The sequence below is a fragment of the Peromyscus maniculatus genome, chromosome 3, assembly GCF_049852395.1.
Source record: "Peromyscus maniculatus bairdii isolate BWxNUB_F1_BW_parent chromosome 3, HU_Pman_BW_mat_3.1, whole genome shotgun sequence".
NCBI lineage: Eukaryota > Metazoa > Chordata > Mammalia > Rodentia > Cricetidae > Peromyscus > Peromyscus maniculatus.
In genome coordinates this window covers 90,659,027-90,686,587 of record NC_134854.1, presented here as the reverse complement: position 1 = coordinate 90,686,587, position 27,561 = coordinate 90,659,027, and the positions used below count along the sequence as shown (strand labels likewise).

The following is a 27,561-nucleotide window of genomic DNA, read 5'->3' as shown; positions in this document are numbered from 1 at the left end:
TGCTCAATATGCATGACACTGAGAAGAGTTTCCTGCATAGACACTGACTCATCAGACCTCCACCTACACCCTCTAGTGGCTATGTGCAGAGCACAGAGGAAAAGGAAGAAACAAAACCCTGGATGGACTTTGCTCCCTACAGGTGAGAGATGCACAGTGCAAGAGGTCACAGAAAGCAAATTACTCTCATAGCCGCAAGATTGACCTTCCCAGAGGACTAGAAATCTGGGACTGGAAAGATGGCTTAGTTATTAAAAATTCTTAGGCTGTGTATTTGCATAATTCAGAATTTATAATTGTGCGGATCCCAGGATAGGATAGTGTTTTACTTATATCCCTGCTGAGAATCATATTTTTCCCTTCTAACCAAGCATTCCGATGCTGTGGGATGTTCTGTATGTCAAATTGCTCTGATTGGTCAATAAATAAAACACTGATTGGCCAGTGGCCAGGCAGGAAGTATAGGCAGGACTAACAGAGAAGAGAACAGAGAAAACAGGAAGGCAGAGGGAGTCACTGTCAGCTGCTACCATGACAAGCAGCATGTGAAGATGCCGGTAAGCCCTGAGCCACGTGGCGAAGTATAGATTAATAGAAATGGGCTAAATATAAGAGTAAGAGCTAGACAGTGATAGGCCTGAGCTAATGGCCAAAGAGTTTAAATAATGTAAGAGTCTGTGTGTTTACTTTATAAGTGGGCTCTGGGACTGGCGGGACTTGGAGGGAGCTGGAAAGAAATTCTCCAGCTACACTCAGAGGTGAAGCTGTCTGTCTCTTTCACTCTTATATTGTCATACATATCTGAATGTCTCCTAGTAGTCACACCTGTGCACAATTCAGATACTTTCTTCTGAATCTCTCATAAGGCACATACACATCTCTAGTTTCTTTTTTTTTTTTTCAAAAATATTGCTCAGTTTTTATTTTATCAGTATGAGTATTTTGTCTATGTACCATATGAGTGGACCATTTATTTTGTATTGGTAAATAAAAAGCAGGTAACTTCTGGTGTCTATCATTTGCCATATTCCCAATGAGTGTCCCTCACATAACCCAGTTATTGGTGACTGTTTGTTGTTTTGCACTGAGTTGTCTTTGTGATAGAGAAAGCATATGTGGCTCCTTTTATCAGCCATTTGCTGTTAGTCTCATGGAGCCTCTGAGCCTGATTTCTGCTATTGGGAGGTCTTGTGCAGAATGTCTCTTCAGCTTAGTGTTCCCTTCTGGAGAGGCTGGTCCCAGGCAGACTCCCTAGCTGTTGGTTTAGTTTCTGTGAGTCCTTGTGAGCCCAGGTTTGTTGGTTGTGTGGGTTTTCTTGTGGTGCCCTTGACACCACAGGGTCTACGATACTTCCTCCTCCCGTTCCTCAGGGTTCTCCAAGTTCCACCTAATGTTTGGCTGTGGGTCTTTGCTAGGCGAAGTTTCTGTAATGACAGTTGGGCTAGGCACCAATCTATGAGTATAGCAGAATATCACTAGGAATTACCAAATGAACTTTTTACTTCTGATATTTCAAATATACATGATATTACTCAGTGTATCCCCATTGCGAAACATATTTGTGAATAGGGACAGAATATGTTTGTAGGAAATGATACACTTTCCACATTTTGTACCTTTGTTTAATGCCTTCTTATCAGTGTTTATTTTTTTGTAGAAAGAAATGGGATGTGTGTTTGTGTTTACATGAGTATCTGACTGCATTTGCACAATTATCCCTTTTTCTCTGATCAGGCAGAGTGAAGAACACCCCTGGCTTTGGCTTTCCACACCTTTTTTTCCAAGTACACTAGCATTTATGCCGATCATCATCCTTGTAGCTTTTCTTCTGTGCTCCACCTTGGCTTATTACTGATTTCTCCAGCAGGTGACAATACCAACACTGACAACTACTGTAAAATACAAATCAAAGAAAGAAGGTCCCAGGTTCTTGATCAATTCAGCAATCCATAAATGTCTCCACAAATTTTGCCACTTCTTGAGTCTTGTCTGAATACATTTTATTGACACATCACATGAAGCTGGTGACCCTAAAAAATGTACTCTATTCAGAGATGGAAAAGGCTTCTTCCAGATGCTCACTCCTGTGTAAAACAACTATGGCTCAGGAAGATCAGAAGCCCTTAAAATCAGCAGGAGGCAGAATGTTAGATTCATTACAGCTGCTACATAAACAGTATTTATGTTTCTTTATTTTTCTTAAAAGAGGGTTTATCAGCATGTAACTTCTGTGGAAATTTCCTGAAAAAACATGAGTTCTAGACTACACATTGGTACACTGGTGTTCCTAGGGCTTTGTGGACTCAGGAAATGTTGATGAGCCTGGTATGGAGAAACAAAGTATTAGTTGAGCACTAGCAGAGCAGCTATTATATCTAGGGCAGGCAAATAGGCAAATCTGTGGTGTCAGGATTTCATATATATGTACATACACACACACACATATATATATATATATATATATATATATATATATATATATATATATATATATATATATATATATATATATATATATATATTACAGCCATCTTTGCTGAGCTTTATCATGGAAAAATTAAATTCCACATATTGCATATTGCAGGGTAGAACCTCTCATCCATGGAGATCAAATTAAACCTACCTATGAGGAAGCACTGTAAGTAATACTCTGGACCAGTAGAGTACAACACCAAAGAGAGAAAGAAAACAAAAAACAATAAACAAACAAAAAACTCCAAACACTGCAACTTATATACTACAAGAGTGCTTTTGTTTATAAGTTAAGTACATCCTTGTCTACACCCTGCTGTTTGCATATTTATTCCCCAGAAGCAATAGATGGCTCAGACTTGCTTTTAAGAAAAGGAAATTAGAAAATAGAAGCGTGCAGTCACAGGAAGAGACCAGGCACCAAGATGGGTTTGTCAGTGCAAACTGTCAACTTACTGCTACTCAGTGTCCTAGGTGAGAAAGAGGGGAGGCTCCAAGCTCAAAATGAGCATCCTTTTATTCATGAAAGTGTTAGTTTAAAAGGTCGGGCAGCGGTGGCTCTCCTTTAATCTCAGCACTCAGAAGGCAGAGCCAGGCAGATCTCTGTGAGTACAAAGGCAGCCTGGTCTACAGAGTGAGATCCAGGACAGGGATCAAAACTACATGGAGAAACTGTCTCAAAAACCAACAAACAAACAAAAGCTACACCTTTCTTTCTTTCCTTCTTTCCTTCCTTCCTTTTGTCTTTTCTTCCTTCCTTATTTATTTCCTTCCTTTTTTTCCTTTTCCTCCTCCTCTACTTCTTTGTCATCATATGTTTCTTTTTACATAGTGTGTAGTATAAAGATATACCGGAATCTTGCTTTCTACTAACTTCTGTTTCATTTTATCTTTCCCTTCTTTGTATCAAATGGAGAAATTGTTCTCTCCCAGTCTCAAACATCCCTTTCTGTTTCGCAGAGAGAGAGGGTCACTATCACCTGCCGGGCCAGCTCAATTGGTATCCCTGCTAACCTTCACTAGCACCAGAAGAAGCCAAGAGCCACTCTCAAGCTACTTATTTATGGCACATCCAACCAGGCTCCTAAGATCCCAACTTGCTTCAGTGACATGAGTCTGAAACCTCTTACTCTCTCACAATCAGCAGGATGGAGCCTTAAGATGCCTCCACTTACTAATGACAACAGAAATGTAGTATCCCATTCACACAGTTCTACAAAACAGAATAAAACCTCTTTCAGCTTCTCAGGACACAGAGGCTTCCACCTCAGAAGATGAAATGCAGTCCAGAGTTTGACTGAACTGTAACAGTTTCTCTCAATATTTCTGCAACAGAAGCAGGGCAGTTTTACTGATGGCCCTTAAGGAAGACAACATTGCAAATGTATACAGCTGAGTGTGGTCTGTGCTAGCTGGTCTCTAGGAAAGTCCTCTTATAACAGAATTAATTGCATGGAAATTTGTTTTCAATTTTCCAATCTTAGGAGCCAAATGTGATGTTCAGATGACCCAGTCTCCAGCCTCCTTGTCTGCATCTGTGGGAGAAAGTGTCACCATGACATGCCAAGCAAGTCAGGACATTTATAGTAATTTAGCATGGTATCAGAAGAAACCAGGGAAATCTCCCAAGCTCCTGATCTATGTTGCAAAATACTTGGCAAATGGGGTCCCATCGAGATTCAGTGGCAGTGGATCTGGCACACAGTATTCTCTCAAGATCAATGGCCTGCAGTCTGAAGATATGGCAACTTATTACTGTCAGCAGGGTAATAATTACCCTCCCACAGTGATTAATGCCATGACACAAACCATCAGGGAAGCAAAAGTGAGAGCCCAGACTGTCTTGATTGCTACTTCTGCTGTTTCGAGTTACTGAGTTACTGAACGTGTTCCTCTTTGCCTGGAGTTAAAGGAGAATATCGTGTTTCTATCTGCAGATCTGTATTTAGATAAACTGTTCAGTGTCCTAAATCTAAGTCCCCTTCCCCAAGCCTAACATTAAAAACAAGGGAATGCTCCTTATGACTGATATGAAAAAATAACTTTTCCAGAGTAACAGAGTTATGGCAACAGCTGAGATTCATACAACCGTGTTGTCAATACCCAACCATTCACAGCATGCACGTGCACGCACACACACACACACACACACACACACACACACACACACACACACACATTAGGAGTTGCCTTGGAAAGAAAATGTTTGTCTAATTATTGCATTAAAATTCTGAGGAGGCAGTTTAGCAAGAGATCTTAGTGATTAGGAACACTAGCTGCTCTTCTACAGGACCCAGGTTTGATTTCCAGCACACATAGCACTGCTAGCAACTCATTATAACTCCAGTCCCAAGGTATCTTAGCCCTTCCCTTCTTCTAGCCTCTGACGCATTGTATTCATATGGTGTACAAACAAATATGCAGCCAAAACACCAGTACACATAGAATAAAAATAATAAGTATTGCCAGGCAGTGGTGGCACATGCCTTTAATCCCAGCACTCGGGAGGCAGACAGAGATGGATCTCTGTGAGTTCGAGGCCAGCCTGGTTGACAGAGCAAGATCCAGGAAAGGCACAAAGCTACACAGAGAAACTCTGTCTCAAAAAAACAAAAAAAAATATTAAATATTTTCAAAACCCTATGGGGCTAGTATTAAGAAAAACTGATACTGGGAAGAGATTATCTTCACAATCTAGAGTCTACTGTTTATTGAACATAAGTCTTATTGACAACATGGTCCCCAGGTAGGGTGTCAACTTTTGTATCATATCAATGCAGAGGAAGGAGTTTCTTTCATTAACTGTTTATCTCTTTTTTGCTAGAAGTACAGCTGTCTTAGTTAATTTTCTTTTGTTTTTTTTTTTTTTGGGGGGGGGTGCAAGGGAGGCTTTATTTGGCCTACATTTCTACATCATCATTCATCACTGAAGGAATTTAGGTCAGGAACTCAAACCTGGAGGCAGGAGCTGATGCAAGTGACTAAGGAGGAGTGATGCTTACAGTCTTGTTCATTGTGGCTTGCTTAGTTTTTTTTATGTTTTTATTTTTTATCTGAATACACTTTCCCTCTCTCTATTCTTCTCAGTTGCTACCCACCTCCTCTCCCATCCAGATCTTCTCCATTTCAGTCTTCCATTAGAAAAGAACATACTTCTAGGAGATAACAACAAAATAAAATACTATAAGGTAAAATGAAACCTGCCATATTAAAGTTGGACAAGACAATCCAACAGAAAAACAAAAGAGCTCCAATAGAAGCAACAAAAATCAGAGCTCCACTTCCTTACACATTCAGGATTCACATAAATTAACTAAACTGAAGACTATAGTACATAGACCGAGGACCTGGTGCAGACACAGGGAGGTCCTGTGCATGCTGCTTCTGTCACTGTCAGTTCATATCAACTTGGATCATTGGCTGTAGAGGACCTTATTCTCTTGGTGTCATCCATCCCTTGTGTCTCTCTGAACACTTTCTGCTTCCTCTTCCATGGTATTTTCTGGATTCTAGGGGGAGAAATTTGAGGGACACATCCTATGTAGAGTTATGTGTTCCATAGTCTCTATCTCTCTATAAATAATATCTTGCTATTGGTCTCTCTATTTGTTCTTGTCTGCTGCAGGAGTAGGCTTCTGTGATGATGGCTGAATAAGGCATCAATCGATGAGCAGAGCACACTATCATTAGGAGTCATTTATATATATATATATATATATATATATATATATATATATATATATATATATATTAGTAGTATTTGGTTTTACTTTAGGTCTCTGGGCCATCTACACTCTAGTTCTTGGCTACCAAAGCAGTGTCAGGTATGGGTTCCTTCTGATGGATTGAGCCTTAAGTCAAATCAGACATTGATTTGTTACACTCACAAGTTTAGTGCTACCATTTCCCTAGCATATTTTACAGGCATGATAGCTACAGATAAAAGGTTTCATGGTTGGGTTGGTATTCCCTTGGTAGCCTGCAAAGAATCCTTTCCATGTCATAGACACTAGAAAATGGGGATGGAGTTTCTATGTAGGCACCAGCTTGACCTCTCCATATTCAATGACTTGTGTGGGTGTTGTCTTCATCAATGGAATCTTACTATTAGTTTGTGGAGGGCAACCTATTGTCTTGTCAATAGCCTAGGTTGTTTGGGGATTTTCATGGAAGCCATTTGGCCAACAACTCATGGAAGACAGCCAATCCCTGCACTGAGCTTCATTTGGTGACAAGTGATAGCTAGTGGGAGTTCTGTATTCTTTATTATTTGGAGAATTCATCCGGGTCGCTATTATATATTATAGAAAGTTTGCACTGCACACAGGTTCTACACAGCCCTTCAAATGCTCCTCAAATGCTCTTTAATTCTAGCTGTCTCTCCTCCTTGTTCACACCCTCAGTTCCTTCCTTCAACTTCTTCCCATCTGATTCTCCCATTTTTGACCCCCCAGGTCAGGTACACTCATAAAATTTTTTCCATTTCTCCCATCCAAGGAGACTCACTTTCTCCCCCAGCTCTTCCTTTATGCCTAACCTCTCTGGTTCTACAAATTGTAGCTTGATTATAGTATATTTAATGTCTTGCCTTTCTTTTGCTATGATAAGACACCATTACCAAGGCAATTTTTAAAAGGAAGAATTTAATCTGGGTGCTTGTATTTCCAAAGGGTTAGTTTGGGATCAACATAGTGGGAAGTATGTCAACAGGCAGACATTCATGGTGCTGGAGCAATATATAAGAGCTTCAATCTTTATCTGCAAATAGTAGGCAGAGAGAAGCTAAAAGCTTACTGAGAGTGGATTGAGCTTTTGAAACCTCAAAGACAGTAGTCAGTGCTATACTTCCTCCAATAACTAATCTTTCCCAAACAGTTCCAACAAGTTGGGTCCAAGCACTCAAATGTGTGAACCTATGGGGACATTCTCATTCAAACCACCATAGCAAGTGAGATTTCCAATATAGAACAATATAGGGAAAGATTTAGTCACAGTTGGACAGGTAAGTGTAGGAATTTCTCAGCAACATTGGACCCACTGGGCTTGATCTAGGAACACATTCCTTTCCAATCAAAAATTTTTTAACTGGGAACCACAACTTCACAAAGGTGCATGAACACCACTCTCCAAAGAAAGCAATTAAGCCATTCTAACCAATGGCTTAATAGAATCCTCCATCATGGCCAAAAATGCCCATGAAGTTATAAAGGAGTAGGAGTAGTCAATCTATCATGTCTACAACTGACAAAAGTTCTAAAAATAACATTTCATGAAAAATGTCCTATTTACTATCTTATACATGTTCATGATCTATCATTCATATGATTGCAATAAGATATATCACGTTAAAAGGATGTGTACATTGAAAACGGGTATCAATGATCTCAGTCCTTGGGGGAGGCTTTGTCCTGGAAAAGGTGGGAATGGGAGTGGTCTGGGGAGAAGGGGGGAAGGGGAGGGGGGCAGGAGCGGGGAGAACAAGGGATTCCATGGCTGATATGTAGAACTGAATGGTATTGTAAACTAAAATAAAAGCGAAAAAAGAAATAAAAAAAAAGAAAACAGAAAATTATATACATTAGACCTCTCAGCAACCATATTCTCCTATTCTCCTGTGAATGACAAGCAGAAGCTCCTAGAATTATCTGTTGAAGAAATTTCATGAAGGGACTGATGCTCTATCACAGTCTATCTGTCCTTTACTTCAGTTTGATTCTGAATAAAATCCTTTCCTGTTTCACTCTATGTTTGTGTCTCCAGTTCTCTGAACAAGACCCCAAACCCTGAAGAGGCAGAAGTCCAGACCAGTAACTGACAGAATGAATGAGAGTAATGTAAAGAAATTAACAAGTATTGGGGCTAAAAGTATTTAGCCCTGCTTGAAATATGAAACAAACAAAAATTCAGTTTGAAGCTGGGGAGAAGGCTAAATGATGGTATTTTACCAATGAAGTTGTACAAATAGATTGAGCCAATGGAGAACAGAGAAGAGAAAGCATGGACCTACAAATCATGCCTTTTTAATCTATATGTGTATTTTTACCATGTTTGTGAGCTATTGGGATTTTCTTTGGGGTAAGTGTGTCTATATAGATATAGTTCCACTTCAATTATCCCCATGTCCTTGTGCCATATCCTCTTAAATTCTTGATGTTGTCTTCAGTTATTATTGATCCACACTCACTACCCCCCCCACACACAGAAGGAGAGAGAGGAGTGAGTGAGTAAGAGAGAGACACAGAGAAAGATAATAGATAGAGATGTTTATATAGAGCTCTTGCTGAGTCCATTTTACATTGCCATAATCATAGTGTCTAGGGGTGACTTGGAAGAATTGAATACTTGTTAATTGATTACTCCCTGGAGATCACAGATTTTTCCTTTATGAACAGTCATTAATTGCCTTCATGTAGGAGATTTCCCTCATCTACAATGTCAGTTTTTGTTGTTTTTGTGCTGGTTTGTGTTAGCAAAGAGATAATGGGGAAAAAATGAATGATGATGTGGAATTTAACTGGTATCAGGGTAGAAAATGAGTAAGTAGGAAGTAAAAAAAGTAAAGGGAGGGAGGAATGAATAATAGATAGCACTGCATGTTTGGAAAAGCCATAGGGAAACATGTTATTTCATGCTTATTTAAATATATAAATTATTATATTATTATAACTATATATATATATATATATATATGCAATGATATCTATATAAAATTTAGAAGAAGCTGTGCAACTTGGGGTCATAGTGCTTACCACAAAGAGTCATAGTTATATATTCTTCTACTAATTCATATGGGGTTGTATCTTTTCCTATGCCTTCTGTTGATGCATAAATTCGACCATATCTCTTCTACAATCCTGCCTGCTTAGTAGGTCTTCTCGGAGACCTGAAGGACTGAGACACAGTCATGTGGCTTAGCCCTTGCCAAAATGCTTATGTCAGATCTTGCCACATCCTCTGAGAGCCCCTTCTCCATACCCAGGCCATATTTAGAATCCTACACTATGGTTTTGATATAACCTGAAAAATTGTTGTCATATATGGCTAAAAAAAGGTAAAATTGTACAAAAGGAGCTGTTTCACTGTATTCATTACTTATCCTTCTCTTCCTCCTACTCCTCCTCCTCATCATCATCATCATTATCATCAAATTGGACTTCAAACAAGACTGCTAAGGTAATTAAAATGTGTTTTCTGAAGAAGCTTCAATATCTTGTATCTCTGTTGGAATCGAGGTAGTTGTCCACCAACAGATAAGTGGATAATGAACATTTGGTGTATGTATTAATACTATCTAGCTTCAAAGAAAAATGGAATTACAATATTTCAGAAAAATTGATCTACTTATAGTGTTTAACATTAATTGTATCCACATTATAGTAGAAAGAAAAATCTCACATTCTATCTCTTCTGAGGAATATGAGTAATAAGTGTATATATGTAAGCAAGTGTACATGTGTGTATAGTGTCATATGTAGAAAAGAGAACAAGAAAGGCCACAAATTAAGATATGAAATTGGACTGACTCTAGGTAATGGACATGAGCTACAAAAGAGTACATATAGCTAATTGTCTCATGCTAATTTCATTACAGAATTTTCATTTTTGGGAGGTACAATAGTGCTTACAAATATATTTAACAGTAGAAGTATAATGTCCTATGTAAGTTTTCACAGCTCCTATCCCAAATGGCTGCTCTAACTGTAGCTGTTAATTGAGATAGATAGATTTTGGGACTGGTTACATGTTGGTATGTGATTATTTTTTGCAATTTTATTTATGAGGAATTTTATTAAAAATGTTCATATAAAATTATTTTTCTAGAATATTTTAGGTGAACAACAGCAAATTTCCTAAATTGTTACTGTTATGATCACTGTAGATAATATAAATTATTTTGAAACAGAACTTCCTAATCTTCTGTGGATTCCTCATCTCTTGTTACAACGTGAATAAAAGGAAGGCATTTTTACACTAACAGAAAAGAAAATCACATCCTCATATTTTCCTATAAACAATCTAGTCATTAAATTCCAGAAGATTTCCACATAGCTAATGCAGTTCATCATTTTCCATCTGTTCTATGATATCTCACATTCTACTGACCTGAAAATTGCAGATGATACTTGAAATGTCTCACATACATGTTATAAATATGCCATGAAGAATCAAAATTCTGAAAATTTCATGACAGTTACCACAGTTGGCTTTTTATTGTGACTACTGAGGAATAATACTAGGGTGCCCCAGGAAGTCTAAACACAGCATGTTATGGAAGGCAGGATAGAAAGCTTTGAGTTCATAACAGCACACGGGAATTCAAGGTTTTAAGTAGCAATGTTCACAAAATAGTGACCAAGGCAAATAATATTAAAAAGTCAATAGAAAAATCTCCATGCAACAAGATCTGTGCAAATATGTGTGTAGATATGCTGCACATCCATATATACATATATATATTCAAAACATGGGAATACAATCTAAATTCCAGATACTATTAAGTAAAACTTTCAGAGCCTTTGAAAATGTCATAGTCAGACTCTTACAGGATTTTTCAAATGTAGGAATGCTCACACTGTGATAATTAAAACATAATTGGAAAAGTCTTCTCTGGCATTCTCAGATAATAATGTGAGTTAAAAGCCAACACTTCAGTGACAGAATACTGTTCACTGTTCATTGTTCACAGTAGTTATTTAGTCTGTCTATCTTATTGTACCTCTTCATTCAGGGTTCTTTTCAAACCACCACTAAATAGAATACTAGTTTAATGGCTGTTGCCATAAGAGCAATAGTGTTGTCTCTTTCTATTAAAAAGAAAAGGGCTAACTTTTTTCTTCTTTCTCTGGATGGTATCAGTGTTTGGTCTGAACATACCTAGAATCGATATACCAAAATGGTATGCATGTTTTCTCAGTGCTTTGATGGCTCAAAATCATTTGGTTAGACTTAGATAAATGAGGAAGGTATTAACTGTAAAAAAAAGGATAAAGTGACATTTAGGGTTTTCTTGGACATTATCTTATTTACTGCTCTATTTTGTGATAGTCTTCTATAATCAGTATGTTGGTTCTCACAGACATTCCTATAGGCTAACTCATTTAGGTTCTCCCTGAAAATGAAACTCATACAGATGACTCTGAGCTGTGTCAAGCGACCTTTGAAGATAACTGCATCATGGGGAATATATTCATGTTATACATGTGAGTTTTTAAAAACTATTATTAACAAATTTTAGACCAGAATAAAAATTTGTAATACATATATTAAATAGAAAGTGAAGAAATGAATTAATTATACATCTTTTGGAAGAGAGATGGCCTTCCTACAGATGTTCTCAACTTCTCTGCAGCACTAGAACTTAAAATTTAACATGTACTTTGAGGCTCCTTTTTGGTTCATCTTCCTTTCCAGATCCTTCTCATGGACTAGTGTCTCATATGCATCAACAAAAGGCACAGGAAAAGATACAACCCCATATGAATTAGTAGAAGAATATATATTCTCCTACAAATGAAATGTAGCTGAAATTTAGAATTCTCTATTAGGAAATAAGTTCAGCTACCTAAACAAAATGAAGTCTGAATTTCTCTTCTTTCTAAATACAGCTCAACTCACGAAATCTGCTCAAATAAATTTTAAAAAAAAACATCAATAAGTAGAAAAGCAGAAAAACACACAACAAACTTTCAATATTACAAAAGTATATTTTGTCTGCTGTGCTTCCTGTTTTTATGATCTGCAGAATGATGTCTACCTGGTAGATGGTGAGGTCGTAGGCATATGCCTACATAACGTTTGAAAACTGAAATAATTTATTCACAGTATTCCTTTCCACCTAATTGACAACATACGTTCCTTTGGAGGACCTTGCCCTTTTACACATAGTCTTGGATCTCCAATAATTTATCTTAATATCAGTAAATGAATAGATATATTTTCAAAAAAGCCATGAGACTTGAACAGTGTAAGGGAGTATGACTGATTCACTCCACCGGCTATGTGTGACTGGGTTTCTATGTCATGTTCTTATAACTTCTTTTTTAAGAACATGGAAGCAGATTTGTCACTTGTCCCTGGCAGCTCTACTTCTTCATCTCTAAATAACATGAATGTTTGGAAAGATCCTAATAAGTATGCACCCCTGTCTTTTCCTGTTCTACTAAGGAGATGAGTGATAGGTCTTCGTGGGAAGATTTACTGTGTATACTGGTTAATAGACTGTATCTCCTCTGTTTCAGATGCAGACAATATTGATGTAATTCCCTACACCTAAGGCTCAGGGAATATTGCAGAAGAAGGTAAGGAAGGACTGTAAGAGCCAAAGGACCAGGATTTCTTCTGTAAAAGTGTGTCTTATAAACATGACGGGAAATCTACACTCATAGAAGTGCAATAATATGGCTTCTTGAACAAGACCTGAATGATGACAGTACCACTTGATATACTAGTTTGGATGAGGCACTTCTCATAGAGCCCTACCACTAGGTGAAGAGCTATAGGTAATTGTTGACTGCCAAGAGGGAGAAAAAACAGTCTTTTCCAGAAATGAGCCCCATAGTTGGTTCTCCAGTTCCAAGTAGTGAGTTGTAAAAGCATGCATATATAAGCAACACTAATGGACTCAGCAGGTATACTTATACATACAATTAAAAAAATCAGTGGTGAGTAATACTAACACAAAGAAAATGAGCCCAAGAACCTGCTTGTACTACTAAAATTGTACCATACACCTATTTTTAGGTAATGCCAAAGAAAGCATGAAATAAAACTGGAACTATTTTTTAAAAAAAGATAATGCCATCCCAGAAAAAAATATTTTCTTTTGGCCTCCAGAGACACATATTCTTTGTAGAAAAATACTCACATCTTGGTTCAGGCAGGAGACACCTGGGGAACCCTGACCCTTGCTGAGCTCTTAGTGGAATGAGCCAGTTCAGTAGATGTGCCCAGCTTCTACAGATTTGCATGTATTTTTCCAATATTCTGCCTTAAAGTTTTCTACATAGGCTATCCACAACCTTATAGATTGTCAGGTAATGATTGTTTTAGGAATGATTAATCATGTAGATATTTGTTTTGTATTTTTAATGCCAGGTATCACATGTAATGTGCAGACATCCCAGACCCAATCTTTAAGCACAGAATTCCTTGTTGTTAGGCCTTTTTCAGTGCTACATTGGGATGAACATGAAAATAGCTTTAAAAAGGAGGAATGATCAATAATGCTGAAGGGACAGATCTGTTATACAACTCAGTAAGACTCTGCATTTATCATGGCTCTGCCCAATTAGTTCTATCAAAGACATCAAAGGTCAGGAAATTTTCCATTTCCCATTAAAATGGAATGAACTGGCAGTAACACATACCTAACCCAGATGTTCCATACAACCCTCAGATTATTGCTCTTGCTTCTGTCCCTTCTCAACATAGCCCTTGTCTTCAGAAATGGAGAACCTCTAACAGATACCCATTTAATTATTGGAATTCTTATGCTCCTTGCTATATTCTACCATCACAGAATCTGTTCCAGCTCCTAATGGAGCACAGTTGTCAATGGTAGGGACTCTGTCAATTTCTCCCTGGAAGAACAGAATTAGAACTGGTTTCATTTTCATAGTTGAGGAGAGAGATGGTCATGCATAAGATCTTAAAGAACACCACCAGGTTCTGTTGGCTTATGTTGGAAAGACAAAACTGATGTTAATCCATCGTATGTTTAAGGTGGCCCAAGGTGGTTCCATCATAGAAGAGTCATGAATTGAGAATGAATACCATGAGTCACAGATGACAATCTGTGGTTTCAAGTGCCTCCTGAGATTCAGGAATGAGGGCCGAGTTGCGTGGAAGAACTCGTATTCTTTTTCATTTCTCACATGGAAATGACTTTGTTTTGTTTATGCACATAAAATCTTATTGCCTATGTAACAAAATCCAAGATTGGTGGCTCCTTTTTTTGTCTCTGAGATGCTGTACATAGAAAAATTACATGTAAAACTTTGTTTTCCATCGTGGTATTCTAGTCCCAGAAGAATCTTATCCTCCATAGATGTCAGTCTCTCTCTAATTATGTTATGTCATCTTTTTTTCTGAGATTTTTCAACATTGCAATAGATATAAATTCAGGTATGAAGTCATTTTCTCCATGGTAGTAGGATGAGGTACAGCATCATTTTTTTAAAAAGTAAATATTAGAAAGTATTTCATCTCTTCTTACTCACAAATGTTTCTTTTTTTTCAGGACAGGGTTTTTCTGAGTATTCCTGGCTGTCCTGGACCTCACTGTGTAAACCATGTTGGCATTGAACTCAGAAATTCACTTGCTTCTGTCTCCCAAGTACTGGGATTAAAGCAAGCACCACCACAGCCTGGCTAAGTGTTTCTTTACTTACAACACTTCTGTAAGGAATTGTTTCATTTAAACTAAATATTACAATATGCTTATCAGGAACATAAATTTCAAATCATTTGTGATAACCTCTCAGCAATGTTATTGTGTATGCTACACTGAATATTTTGATGTCAATATACAAAAGTATTGTTGTTTCTTTTAAAAAAGTATTTTATTAACAGGGGATGGAGACATGGCCCAGCAGTTTAGGACACTTGCTAGATTCCCAACACACACATGGTGGCACCTTATCATCTGTAACTCCAGTTCAGTTTTAACCATAACTTTCTTCTGGCTTCCAGATGCACCAGGCACACGTGTTGTGAACAGACATACAAGCTGGAAAAACACCCATACACTTTGTGATTAAAAAACAAATATTAAAAAAAATTGTTGTGTGTGTGTGCAAGTTGGGGCAACATGAGGAAGGCACTTCTCTATTTCTACCATATAAGTCACAGGGAATGAACCTGGGTGTTCGAGCTTGATGGTAAGTGTCTGTACTACCAGAGCCATTTCAATATTTCCAGAGTGTTTCCTAAGGGTATGGCTTTAGTAGATCCTTCATGGAAAAATCTTCAAAGTTCATTCTTACACAACCACTCAATAGGCTGCAATGATGTTCTGGTTTGGAGTTCTTATTTTCAATCAAACCATAATATAAAACCCTCTCTTCTGCTATTTACTAACAGTTCCTAGGTATGTAAGGTGAATAGTGATGGTGGAGACTTCAACAAAATCTCTGATTTTGGCTCTAGAAAGATGGTCAGCAGTTTAGATCTGTGGCCATTCTTCCAGAAGTCCTGACTTGAGCTGCCAACATCCACAAGGCAGCTCACAACCTTTTATAACTCCCAAACCAGGAGATCCAACACCCTTTTCTGGACTCCTTGGCACTACATAAATGTGGAATATAGACATACATGCATGCAAAACACACAGAGACATAAAATAAAATAATAAAGTATCTGCTTTATCCTCCAACTCTAAAAGAGGAATTATTATAACACAAAACTGAGAGTCATTCCAGGACTTCAAGAATCACTTGTCTCCAACAAGAAAGATTGTGATCCTCTCCCCTGGGTTTTTCCTCCACTTTCCTCTATGCTCTATCATATTCCTTAAGGTTCAAGTGTAGTTTGTCTTGACCTTGACTTTGTGGAAAGCAGGGATGTAGTGAAGCTATACAGAGTACATTCTTCAACAAACCTTCTCTTCTTTGCTGGAGAGATTCTACTTCATGCATGATGATGCTGTACACCATCAACACTGCATTCATCATTATATGCTTAGTGGTAAGAGCATGCTGATGAAAAGTCACTAGCTCTCTTTCTTTACCTCTGAAATTTCCCATTTGCTGTCAAGAAAATAAAAATGTGGATGGAAAAAATATCTTGGACCTGTATTAAAAGAAATTCTGTTGCTCAAGTTTCTCTTGAAGGAACATAACTGACAGAATGAGTATACATGAACATGAGATTTAGGGCAGTTGAGATGTTTCAGTACATAAAGTGCTTAACTCACACAAACTAAGGTTTGTATAGGCAAGGAGGGTAAATCATAGTGTCTGGAGGAAAGAAAAGGAAGGGAGAAAATCATGTGATTATATTATAATTTCAAAACTAAAAAGTGATTATGAAAGAAACTTATTCACAATGAAACTGATGACAAAAATGACCAATAAGATAATAAGAGTGATCCAAATTTATATATGTAAAAAGATTCCATGTTGATTATAGAGCCATAATCTTCTCTTGGCAGTCTATCTTCTCTCTAGGAATCCAAAATAGAGGGAAATCTCAGGGAAGTCTCTAGAGAGAGAGTTCAGTTTCAGTTCAATTAAAAAGACATTAAACAGAGACCAGTTGTTTCCATTTTCTTTTTGGGACAATACAGTGTCCATGAGGCTGTTGAACAAAACACTTGAGCTCAAAAGATAATAGTCTGATTCCTCATCCTAGATACTTAGAATTGAATGACAATGAAAACCAGAAGCTCATCTGTTTTTACCAGGTGAATTACAGGACCATATACAAGAGAATCACTCATTTATTCATCCATCCTTGAACATGACATAATGAACAGGAGATGGAAGCTACTGTAATTAAAATTTAGTAAAAAGTCATCAACATTCATGCCACAACTTCAAGTGTCCTGCCATCCTCAGTGGGATTTCATGGTCTTCAACTTACTATGTTACCTCTTTCAGTGGTTAAGCAGAGTAACTTTTTGCTTTTGTAAGGTGCCCCAAATAATGCATTTTCAATAGGAAATTGATCTCAAATTATAAGTATTTATCTTTTACTATACCTTGTTGTGTGGTATCAGTACTTTCCTTTGATGCTGAGTAGCAGTGACAATGTTTAACTCACAAGCAGACATGTAATCACTAAGGGTAACACCAACATCAATAAAGTGGACTCTTTTTAATAGGATATTCTACACTTTGATGTATTATGGCTTTATATTAAATGACTTGGTACCCTTGTTACCATAAGAAAGTTGTACAGTATTTTATCTGATAGTAACCTCATTGTAAGACAGGGAGAAGGTAGTATGTACGTATCTGGACATACACTTTTGACATGTTTACAACTGTGTTTAACACTTTCTTGTTAATGTTTCTTTAATTAATGATGGCAAGAATTGGAATGTGTAGAATGTGTCACATGTGTGTAACAATGTAATCATTATCCTTCCTTATGCCTCTGATTGCTGGAAGGAAAGAATAACTCTATTCTGGGCTTTTCATCATTGATGTGGGGTGTCTTTCTGTGTGTTGTGAATATGTGTTGCTCCCATTGGTTAATAAATAAAGCTGCTTTGACCTATGGCAAGATAGGAGACAGACAGGCAGGAAATCCAAGAGAGATAGAGAAAGAAAAAGGGCAGGGTCAGAGGAAACTCTGAAAGCTGCCACCTGAGAAGCAAAATGTAATCAAATACAGATAATGCCACAAGAGAAGTGGGAATACATAGATTAATAGAAATAGGTTAATTTAAGATAAAAAAAAAGCTAGTTAGTAATAAGCCTGGGTCATAAACCAAATAGCTTGTAATTAATATAAGTCTCTGTGTGTTTATTTGGAAAGGAACAGCTGTGGGACACAAGAAAACTTCTGACTACACAACATAAGCATTTTTTGGTGTAGGCTTCTAAACATAAACACACTAGTATCTGGCACTGATCACTGTGAATTCAACTCTTCTGTAGATTCCCCAAAAGACAATACTCAACCCTGTTTTCATTTCTGCCATTTTACCAGCAGAGGGCATCATTAACATGTATCTTTCAATTCAATATCACCTGCCCCAGAGCTGCAATCATTGTCACTATAGAAAACAAGCAGTCTACTGGCTCTTTATCCCCTAGGCCCCCAGGATAATCTTCAAGTCTCTGCTTACTTCATTTAGAGTTCTTTTGGAACTGACTACACCCAAAATTAGCTTACTGAAACTGGAGATCCAGTAATCCACTGTCTAGGGGAGTAACCTTCTCCCAAAACTCTGGCTTCTAGTAACAGTCTCCCCTGTTCAGTAGGATCCATATTCACTGACAGTTTGTTGTAGTCCTAGTACCAGAGCTGACTGGAGTGGGTGTCCCACAGGATGAAAAGATGGATTAGCAGTTAAGAGCATTTCTTGCCCTTGTAGACGACCCAGGTTCAAATGTCAGCATTCACATGGTGGCTCACAACTACCAGTAACATCAATCCCATTGGATGTGCAGCCCTCTTCTAACTTCCCAGGGCACCAAACCTCCATGTGGTACACATATATACATGCAGACAAAACATACATATACAGAGAATAAAATAAATAAATTTAAACACATTAAAAGAAAAGATTGAATGTCTCTCATCCTATTTGTCAATAGGTCCAAGAAAATTATTGTGTTCTTGAGGGTCTCTTGAGGACCAAAGCCTACTTTAAGGACTGACCTGAAGGAGATATCCTATCCTTTATCTACAAGGAGGCTCTTTGATTTATGTGCTGATTGGTTGTTTTAGATAACACAGAGGATAATTTAGTGCCATTATTGTTGAAATATAAAAACTGTCTTCACAAGGATAATGGAAAGTTTTCCATTCTTAAGGGTGAAGAATAAGACTAGCTTCTTCTTATCTGTAGAGAAAAAAACATCCTCCATATAATCACTCTGTGTGGGTATTCCATGTCATACTTCTACAAAATGCTCAGAGTACATAAAAGTCAGGATGTGGTTAGGGAGAAATATAAGGGCATACAATGAAAAGAAGAAAATGATAGATGTGATTATATACTTGCAAAAAGGTCATAAGTCAACTAATATTATAATTTTCATGGACTGTTTTAAAAGATGTGTCAGCATTTAAGAGCACATCTTGTTCTCACAGATGAAGCTGGCTCAATTCCTAGTGCCAGCAGGTATGGTAGCTTGAAGTCAGTTCCGTTCCATGAGATCTGACACCCTCTTCTGACTTCTTTGGATTTCAGACACAGATTTGTTGAACATGCAGGGAAAACTGTCATATACATTAAATTTCTTTTATACTTAATTAACTTTTCAGTAATGTTTAACACAGTATCTAAATGAAAAGCATTTTTATTGAGAAAAAAATTCATATTCCTTAAACACAACAAATTGTGCTTAAATGGGATAGATTTCCACTGCTGTAATTTGAAGCCTCAAAGGAACATTGGACATAGACATAAACTTAGTTTAATTTAGAAAGGGAGCTCCTATGCACAATGGAAAGAGAGAAAACACTTGAACTTATCTGGCCTTGATGGAAGTAGTTCTCGAATAACTGAGTTATGAAAAATAGAGTAAGACAAGAATGTTTACATGTCCTTCCTTAAAAGCCATGTCTCTCAGTATTGTTTTATTATTCTTCTGTGAATCATCATGAGCAAGAAGCTACATAATGATCTTTGGAGAACAATCCTAATGGATACATGTACAAAATGCTCACATAACTAAGGCTCAGGGAACATTTTAGAAAAGGTAATGAAAAGATTGTGGGGAAAATAGGATCAGGGAATTTGCTGTAATATTGTAAATGCTCACCAACATTACAGCCAATATGTGATCTGAGTAATGAGGATGCCAACAAACATGTGAAGCAGGATAGGGGAAACACACAAAGCCTCAATTCTGCACAAAATAATACAGACAACTGAGTAAAGTTGTGAGTGGTAGAGGTACTCAGAGAAGAGTAGGATGATGGTCCAGTGTCAGATGGTCAGCCCTAAAAACATACACACAAGTAACGCATTATATGAACTCAATGATATTTAGGATATATATATATTCATGCAATAACAATGAAGAAAGATGCCAAGAATTTGAAGGAGAGTTGGCGACATATTTGGGAAGGTTTGAAGGAAGAAATTATATCCTAATTTTCTCTATACTCAACCTATGCATTAACTTCCCCAAAGATTCCTGTATAGTTAATAAAATTGCTCATTTTCAATCTGCTCTATGATCCTATGAAGTTTCTCTTTTTACAAATCTGAAACTTGCTGACGATACCTCAAAGGTTGCACATGCCTGATATAAATGTGCTTGAAAGCATCAACATTCTTATAATTCCATGACATAGATAACAGTTATTTTTTTAATACTCAGGAACAATACTAGGGTGCCTGAGGATGTCTCAAGACAGCATGGTCAGGAGGCCTGTGCCTTCAAGACAGGAAGCTCTGAGTTCCAAACACCATCAGAAAATCCCATGTTTCAAATAGAAATGTTCAAGATATTAAGAACTTACCATTAAATTAATAGGTATTAATCAAACTGCCAATGAATGTATTGAAATTATCACAGCAATATATATATATATATATACATGAACATATATGTATATATATGTATAGTGTCTTTTGTATTCTTATATGTATCATACCTCATATTCATCCAGATACTTCAAGTGCAAAAGCTTCTCTTCTAAGAGAATTATGAGAGACATGCTCATTGTGGCCTGAGGTTTAGGTATACATATTTAGGGAAACATCAGTCTCCAGGGGCCCTTCCACCAAAACTTCTAAATGATCTTAAAATCCTTCCTGCATAGGAGAATTTTCAATACGAGAGGATGCCAAGGGGAACAGCTGGAACACTCAGCCTTACTCTTCTGGCCTGAGGGGCTTGTGCTTTGACTTGAATCACTGTAGGAGGGTATCACAGCTTTGTGGAAAATAACAAATTGTAACATCTTCAGGCACAAGACTGCTGATAATGAGAGAGTAAAAGTTTTTCTAGAATTATTGCCACTGAACCATGATGGGAACCAAGATGACAAACAGAATGCATCATAGATCAGAATCTTTGGAACACTACCTGGATTCTTTTGTGTCAGTAAAAATAACTTTTAATATCCTGACTTACCTAAAATGTGACAGTGATTGTCTCCTAGAGATGACAACAGGGACAATGGAGATGGGGTAAGATGAATGCCACATCTAACTACTTAGATTGGAAAATGAAGTTGCAAACACACACACACACACACACACACACACACACACACACACACACGTTAATAATATTCCTGTAGGAGTTTTGTGAAAGACCAATGAGCAATGCTTCCTTTGATTGGATAAATCCCCAGAGTTACCCCTTCTTACCTAGAACTCAGAGCATTAGCAGCCCCTGTAATTGAGTGGAAACACTAATAATCATGCTGTGTCTTGATTGTAACTGACATTTGTACAGGTTTGGTCCATGTTATTCAAGAAGTACGCGTGTAGTAGACTGTGCTTTGGATACATGAAAATAAGCAGCAATTTATAGGATCTGGGCACAACAGTCATTAATATGTATTGCAAAGCCATCATGGCCTCAATGATACACTAAGGGTTTCTTCCTAAGGTATAAACATCTTACATCTCTTTGCATGAAACACTGGAGAATGGAACCAGGAGATTAAAACAATCAGAGAAGCTTTAACCTATATTGTTCTCTGAGTGAAGTTTTTTTTAGTTTTTCCAGAGACTATTGTAACAAATTACTAACATTCGTACTTTAAAATGGATGTAAACAGCTTACTCATAAAGTCATCATGGTAGAGGGCTGTGCTCTGGGCACATGCAAATCAGCAGAGGTGGGAAGGAACTGAGTACAAGTAAAAGTGGTTCATCTCTTTACCCAGTAAAGGATCACTGTCTCCAGTTACCTTTATTATTACCAGCACAGTGCAGATTTCCCTGCTGAGAACATGTTTATCTGTGGTGCTAAAGGACAGCATAGCTCTAGTTTCTATGTTTAGCCAGATGTTTTATCTTTTCCATATTCAGGTGTTTCCTTGCCCCATCTACAGTCTTAGAACCTGCAAAAAAAGTTTGCAAAACCATTGCAATTTGTACAGTTAAATATTCCTAAGGCTGTGGAAAGTTATTTTCTGCAGTTCACACATGTCCTTAATGTGAAGCTGAAATACAAAGTAAAGTCCTAGGCAATGTGGTTTCTAAGGAAGGATAGGATCTGATGAGCCTAGCCCATCATTTATAAATAATTCATCTCCTCCACTTCAAATTTCTCTGCCATATTATGTGTCTTCTCCCTTCACTCTTGCAACATCTGCTCTGCTGCACAAGTTTTTGTTTATTCTCATGAATCTGTGTCTGGTGGTCTGTGTGCTTGGTTACTGGCATTCCTTTACTTTGTTCTAATGTGACCCCTGCTCAGAAGAGCTCCTCTCCCTGCCCTGGACTCTTCTTTACCACTGCATCTAACATAATAGCTTTTAAATATTTTATTTATGCTCTGATGATGTCATATATATATATATATATATATATATATATATATATATATATATATATATGCAATGTATCATGATCTCATTTGCTATGATTAGATCACTCCCCATGATTTCCCTTTGGGTCCAGGGTCAATCTCCCTAATTTGGTCAAAATCTCTCCTTATTTTACATCTTCCAAGGCCACCTTTTTATTTGCATTATATTCACAGCCTTCAGACATACACCAACAGTCTCTGCACCCTCCATGCCCTCTCATCTGCCCCACCACTGTGTCAGTTAGTACTCACTGCTGGAAGGTGGCAGATCTTGTTGGATTGGTTTTGTATGGGTCACATCCAGGCATCACAACTGCTGTGAATTCCTAAGTGCAGCAGCCATGTCGCGTCTAGCCCTATGGATTCAACCCATTTCGAACTGTTTTATGTGAGAAAGGGTGCCAATCCTTAAAAGTTGGACATCTACCTCTTGAAGAGGCCAATTCAGATGCCATGATTTTGGTGTAATTATAGTCACATCTGCACCTTGGTCTACTAGGCCCTCAAGAACCAGGGCATTAATTGGAATTCTAAGCTTTGGTCTTTGTTCATTTATGGAAGTCTGCCAAAATATTTGTTTTATATTGTTTTTTGTCAACTGCAATCCATCTATCAGAGTTATTTTATCATCCATTGCAGTATCGATTTTTACCTTAGGCATTGGCTTATTCAGTTGTCCTGGAGAGGAATTTCTTCCTCACTGGCGGGGAATGTGCATACTACATTTGATTTGGGGGATGCAAGAGGCCCCCTGAGGCATTTCCCACCTGAAAAGGGTTGCCTCGTATATCTATTTTTGATCTGCACTCACTGGTCCAATATTGGCCTTTGCCACACCTTCTACATAATCCAGGAGGTGGTTGGGGTTTCCTGTTTAGGCTATTTCTAGAAGGATTCTTACTTCTAGGAGTACCCCATGTACAGTTTTTACTTATATGACCTGGTGTACCACATTTAAACATTTGGTAACACAGGACCTTCTTTCACCTCTGGGATTTGGCACTTCTATCCAAGCCCCATTACTGTAGTTAAGAGACTCAACACCGCCTGCCCCGGACTTCCCTTCTGGACCAGAAAGCACACATCGTGCCCTGGACTTCCCTTCAGGATAAGAGCACCCATCCTACCACTGACTTCCTGTCTGGACAAAAGCTCCCATCCTGCCCCAGTTTCCCATCCAGATAAGAGCCACTCTGGGAAGACCTGCCCAACTTGGCCCCAGGTTCTGGCCACCGGTCAGGTCCACTTCTAGCACCACCGGGAGGGATCCCCTTCTCCAAGCCCTCCACCAGCTCCTGTAATCTCCACGCCCTGCCCCCATGCCCATCTGCCAAAGACCCCAGCCACCTCCTGAGACTTAGAGACCGGCCACCAGCTCCGATCCTGCTCCCAACTTCCCATCTGGACCAGAGACTTCTGGTCCAGATAAGAGATTTCATCCTGCCCCAGAGTTCCCATTTGGACAAGAGAACTACCATTTGGACAAGAGAGAGAGACTTCCTGAATCTGTCAGCTCTTTCTGAAACAAGTACACTGATAAGACCAAGAAGGAACCACAAGGAGATGGGCAGACGTCAAGGCAGAAGTACATACAACAAAATGAAGAGCAATACAGCATCACCAGAACCTAGCCTGCCTCCAACATCTAGACCTGAACATCAAAAATTGGAAGAAGCAGAAGAAAGTAGCCTTATGAGTAACATCATGAAGAAGGTAGAGGCTTGTGTAGAGGAAAAGACAAGAAAGTTGGAAGAATGCTGTAAACAACTAGAGGAAAGGGCAAACAAATTAGAAGAAAACAATAGAGTTCTGCAAGAAAACAATAAAGTCCTGGAAGAAAACAATAAAGTACTGAAAGAAAATCATGAAAAAGCAATGAAACAAATAAAGGAAACAGTCCAAGACCTAAAAACGGAAATTGACAAAATGAAGAAGACACAAACAGAGGGAATGCTGGAAATAGAAAACCTGAGTAAAAGATCGGGAACTTCAGATGCAAGTATAACCAACAGAATGCAAGAGATGGAAGAGAGGATCTCTGGCATTGAAGATAAAGTAGAAGAAATAGTTTCATCAGTTGAAAAGCCAACAAAGTCATGAACCAAAATTCCAAGAAATTTGGGACACCATGAAAAGACCAAACCTACAAATTATAGGGATAGAAGAAGGTGAAGAATACCAACTCAAAGGCACAGAAAATATATTCAACAAGATCATAGAAGAAAACTTTCCCAACTTAAAGAAGGAAATGCCTATGAAGATACAAGAAGCCTATAGAACACCAAACAGACTAGACCCCCACAAAAAGTCCCCTCGACACATAATAATTAAACAACTAAATGTACAGAATAAAGAAAGAATATTAAGAGCAGCAAAGGAAAAAGTCCAAGTAACTTACAAAGGTAAACCCATCAGAATAACCCCCGATTTCTCAATGGAGACTTTGAAAGCCAGAAGGACCTGGACAGATGTAATGCAGACACTAAGAGACCATGGATGTAAGCCCAGACTAATATACCCAGCAAAACTTTCAATCATCATAGATGGAAGGAACAAGACATTTGAAGTCAAAGCCAGATTTAAACAATACCTATCCACAAACCTAGCTCTACAGAAAGCACTAGAATGAAAATTCCAACCGAAGGAAGTCAGATACACAATTGAAAACACAGGCAATAGATAAAGCCACAGCAGTAAACCCCAAAGAAGAGAAGTACACATGCACTACCACCAAAAATAACAGGAATAAGCAATCACTGGTCATTAATATCCCATAATATCAACGGACTTAATTCACCTATAAAAAGACATAGGCTTACAGAATGGATACAAAAGCAGGACCCATCTTTCTGCTGCATACAAGAAACACATCTCAAATTCAAAGACAGACACTACCTAAGAATAAAAGGCTGGAAAAAGAATTTTCAATCAAATGGTCTTAAGAAACAAGTGGGTGTAGCCATCCTGATATCCAACAAAATAGACTTCAAACTAAAATCAATCAAATGAGATCAAGAAGGGTATTACATCCTCATCACAGGAATGATGCAGCAAGATGAAGTTTCAATTCTGAACATATATGCCCCAAACACAAGGGCACCCACATATGTAAAAGAAACATTACTAAAGCTTAAACCACATATAAAACCCCCACACATTAATAGTGGGAGATCTCAACACCCCACTTTCATCACTGGACAGATTTCCCAAATCGAAACATAACAGAGAAATAAAGGACTTAACTGATGTCATGACCCAATTGGACCTAATAAATATCTACAGAACATTCCATCCTAACAAGAAAGAATATACTTTCTTCTCAGCACCCCATGGAACTTTCTCTAAAATCTAACACATACTTGGCCACAAAGCAAATCTCAACAGATACAAAACAATTGGAATAACCTCTTGTGTTCTATCAGACCACCATGGTTTAAATTTACACTTCAACAACAACAAAAACTACAGAAAACCTACAATCTCATGGAAGCTGAATAATGCTCAACTGAATCACCAATGGGTTAAGGAAGAAATAAAGAAAGAAATTAAAGACTTCCTAGAGATCAATGAAAATGAAGACACCACATACCCAAACTTATGGGACACTATGAAAGCAGTGATAAGAGGGAAAATCATAGCACTAAATGCCCACATAAAGAAGTTGGAGAAATCCCACACTAGTGACTTAACAGCACACCTGAAAGCTCTAGAACAAGAAGAAGCAAAGTCTCCCAGGAAGAATAGATGCCAGGAAATTATCAAAGTGAGAGTTGAAATTAATAAATTAGAAACTAAGAGAATAATACAAAAAATTAATGAAACAAAAAGTTGGTTCTTTGAGAAAATCAACAAGATAGACCAGCACTTATCCATACCAACCAAAAGACAGAGAGAGAGAATCCAAATCAACAAAATCAGAAATGAAAAGGGGGATATAACAACAGACATTGAGGAAATCCAGAGTATTATAAGGTCATATTTCAAAAACCTCTACTCCACAAAACTGGAAAACCTAAAAAAAATGGATATTTTTTTCTGGATAGGTACCACATACCTAAGTTAAATCAAGACCAGATAAACTATTTAAATAGTCCAATAACACCTAAGGAAATAGAAACAGTCATTAAAAGTCTCCCAACCAAAAAAAAAAAAAAAAAGCCCAGGACCAGATGGTTTCAGCGCAGAATTCCACCAGATCTTCAAAGAAGAGTTACTACCAGTACTCTGTAAAGTGTTCCACATAATAGAAAGAGAAGGGACATTATCAAACTCCTTCTATGAGGCTACAATAACCTTGATTCCTAAACCAAACAAGGATGCAACAAAGAAAGAGAACTACAGACTGATCTCCCTCATGAACACTGATGCAAAAATACTCAATAAAATACTGGCAAACAGACTCCAAGAACACATCAGAACAAATATCCACCATGATCAAGTATGCTTCATTCCAGGGATGCAAGGGTGGTTCAACATACGAAAGTCCATCAATGTAATACACCATATAAACAAACTCAAAGAAAAAAAAAAACACATGATCATCTCTCTAGATGCAGAAAAGGCATTTGACAAAATCCAACACCCCTTCATGATAAAAGTCTTCGGAGTGATCAGGAATACAGGGAACATACCTAAACATAATAAAGGCAATTTACAGCAAGCCAACAGCCAACATCAAATTAAATGGAGAGAAACTCAAAGCAATTCCACTAAAATCAGGAAGGAGGCAAGGCTGTCCACTCTCCCCATACTTATTCAATATAGTACTTGAAGTTCTAGCCACAGCAATAAGACAACATAAGGAGATTAAGGGGATACAAATTGGAAAGGAAGAAGTCAACCTTTCCCTATTTGCAGATGACATGATAGTATACTTCAGTGAAACCAAAGATTCCACCCAGGAATTGATAAATCTTAT

General features: G+C 37.8%; 1 pseudogene; it reads left to right on the top strand.

Moving 5' to 3' along the window:
* Positions 1-2,897: 2,897 nt before the first annotated feature.
* Positions 2,898-4,348, top strand: LOC143272224 (immunoglobulin kappa chain variable 12-41 pseudogene; annotated as a pseudogene).
* The last annotated feature ends 23,213 nt before the right edge of the window (positions 4,349-27,561 follow it).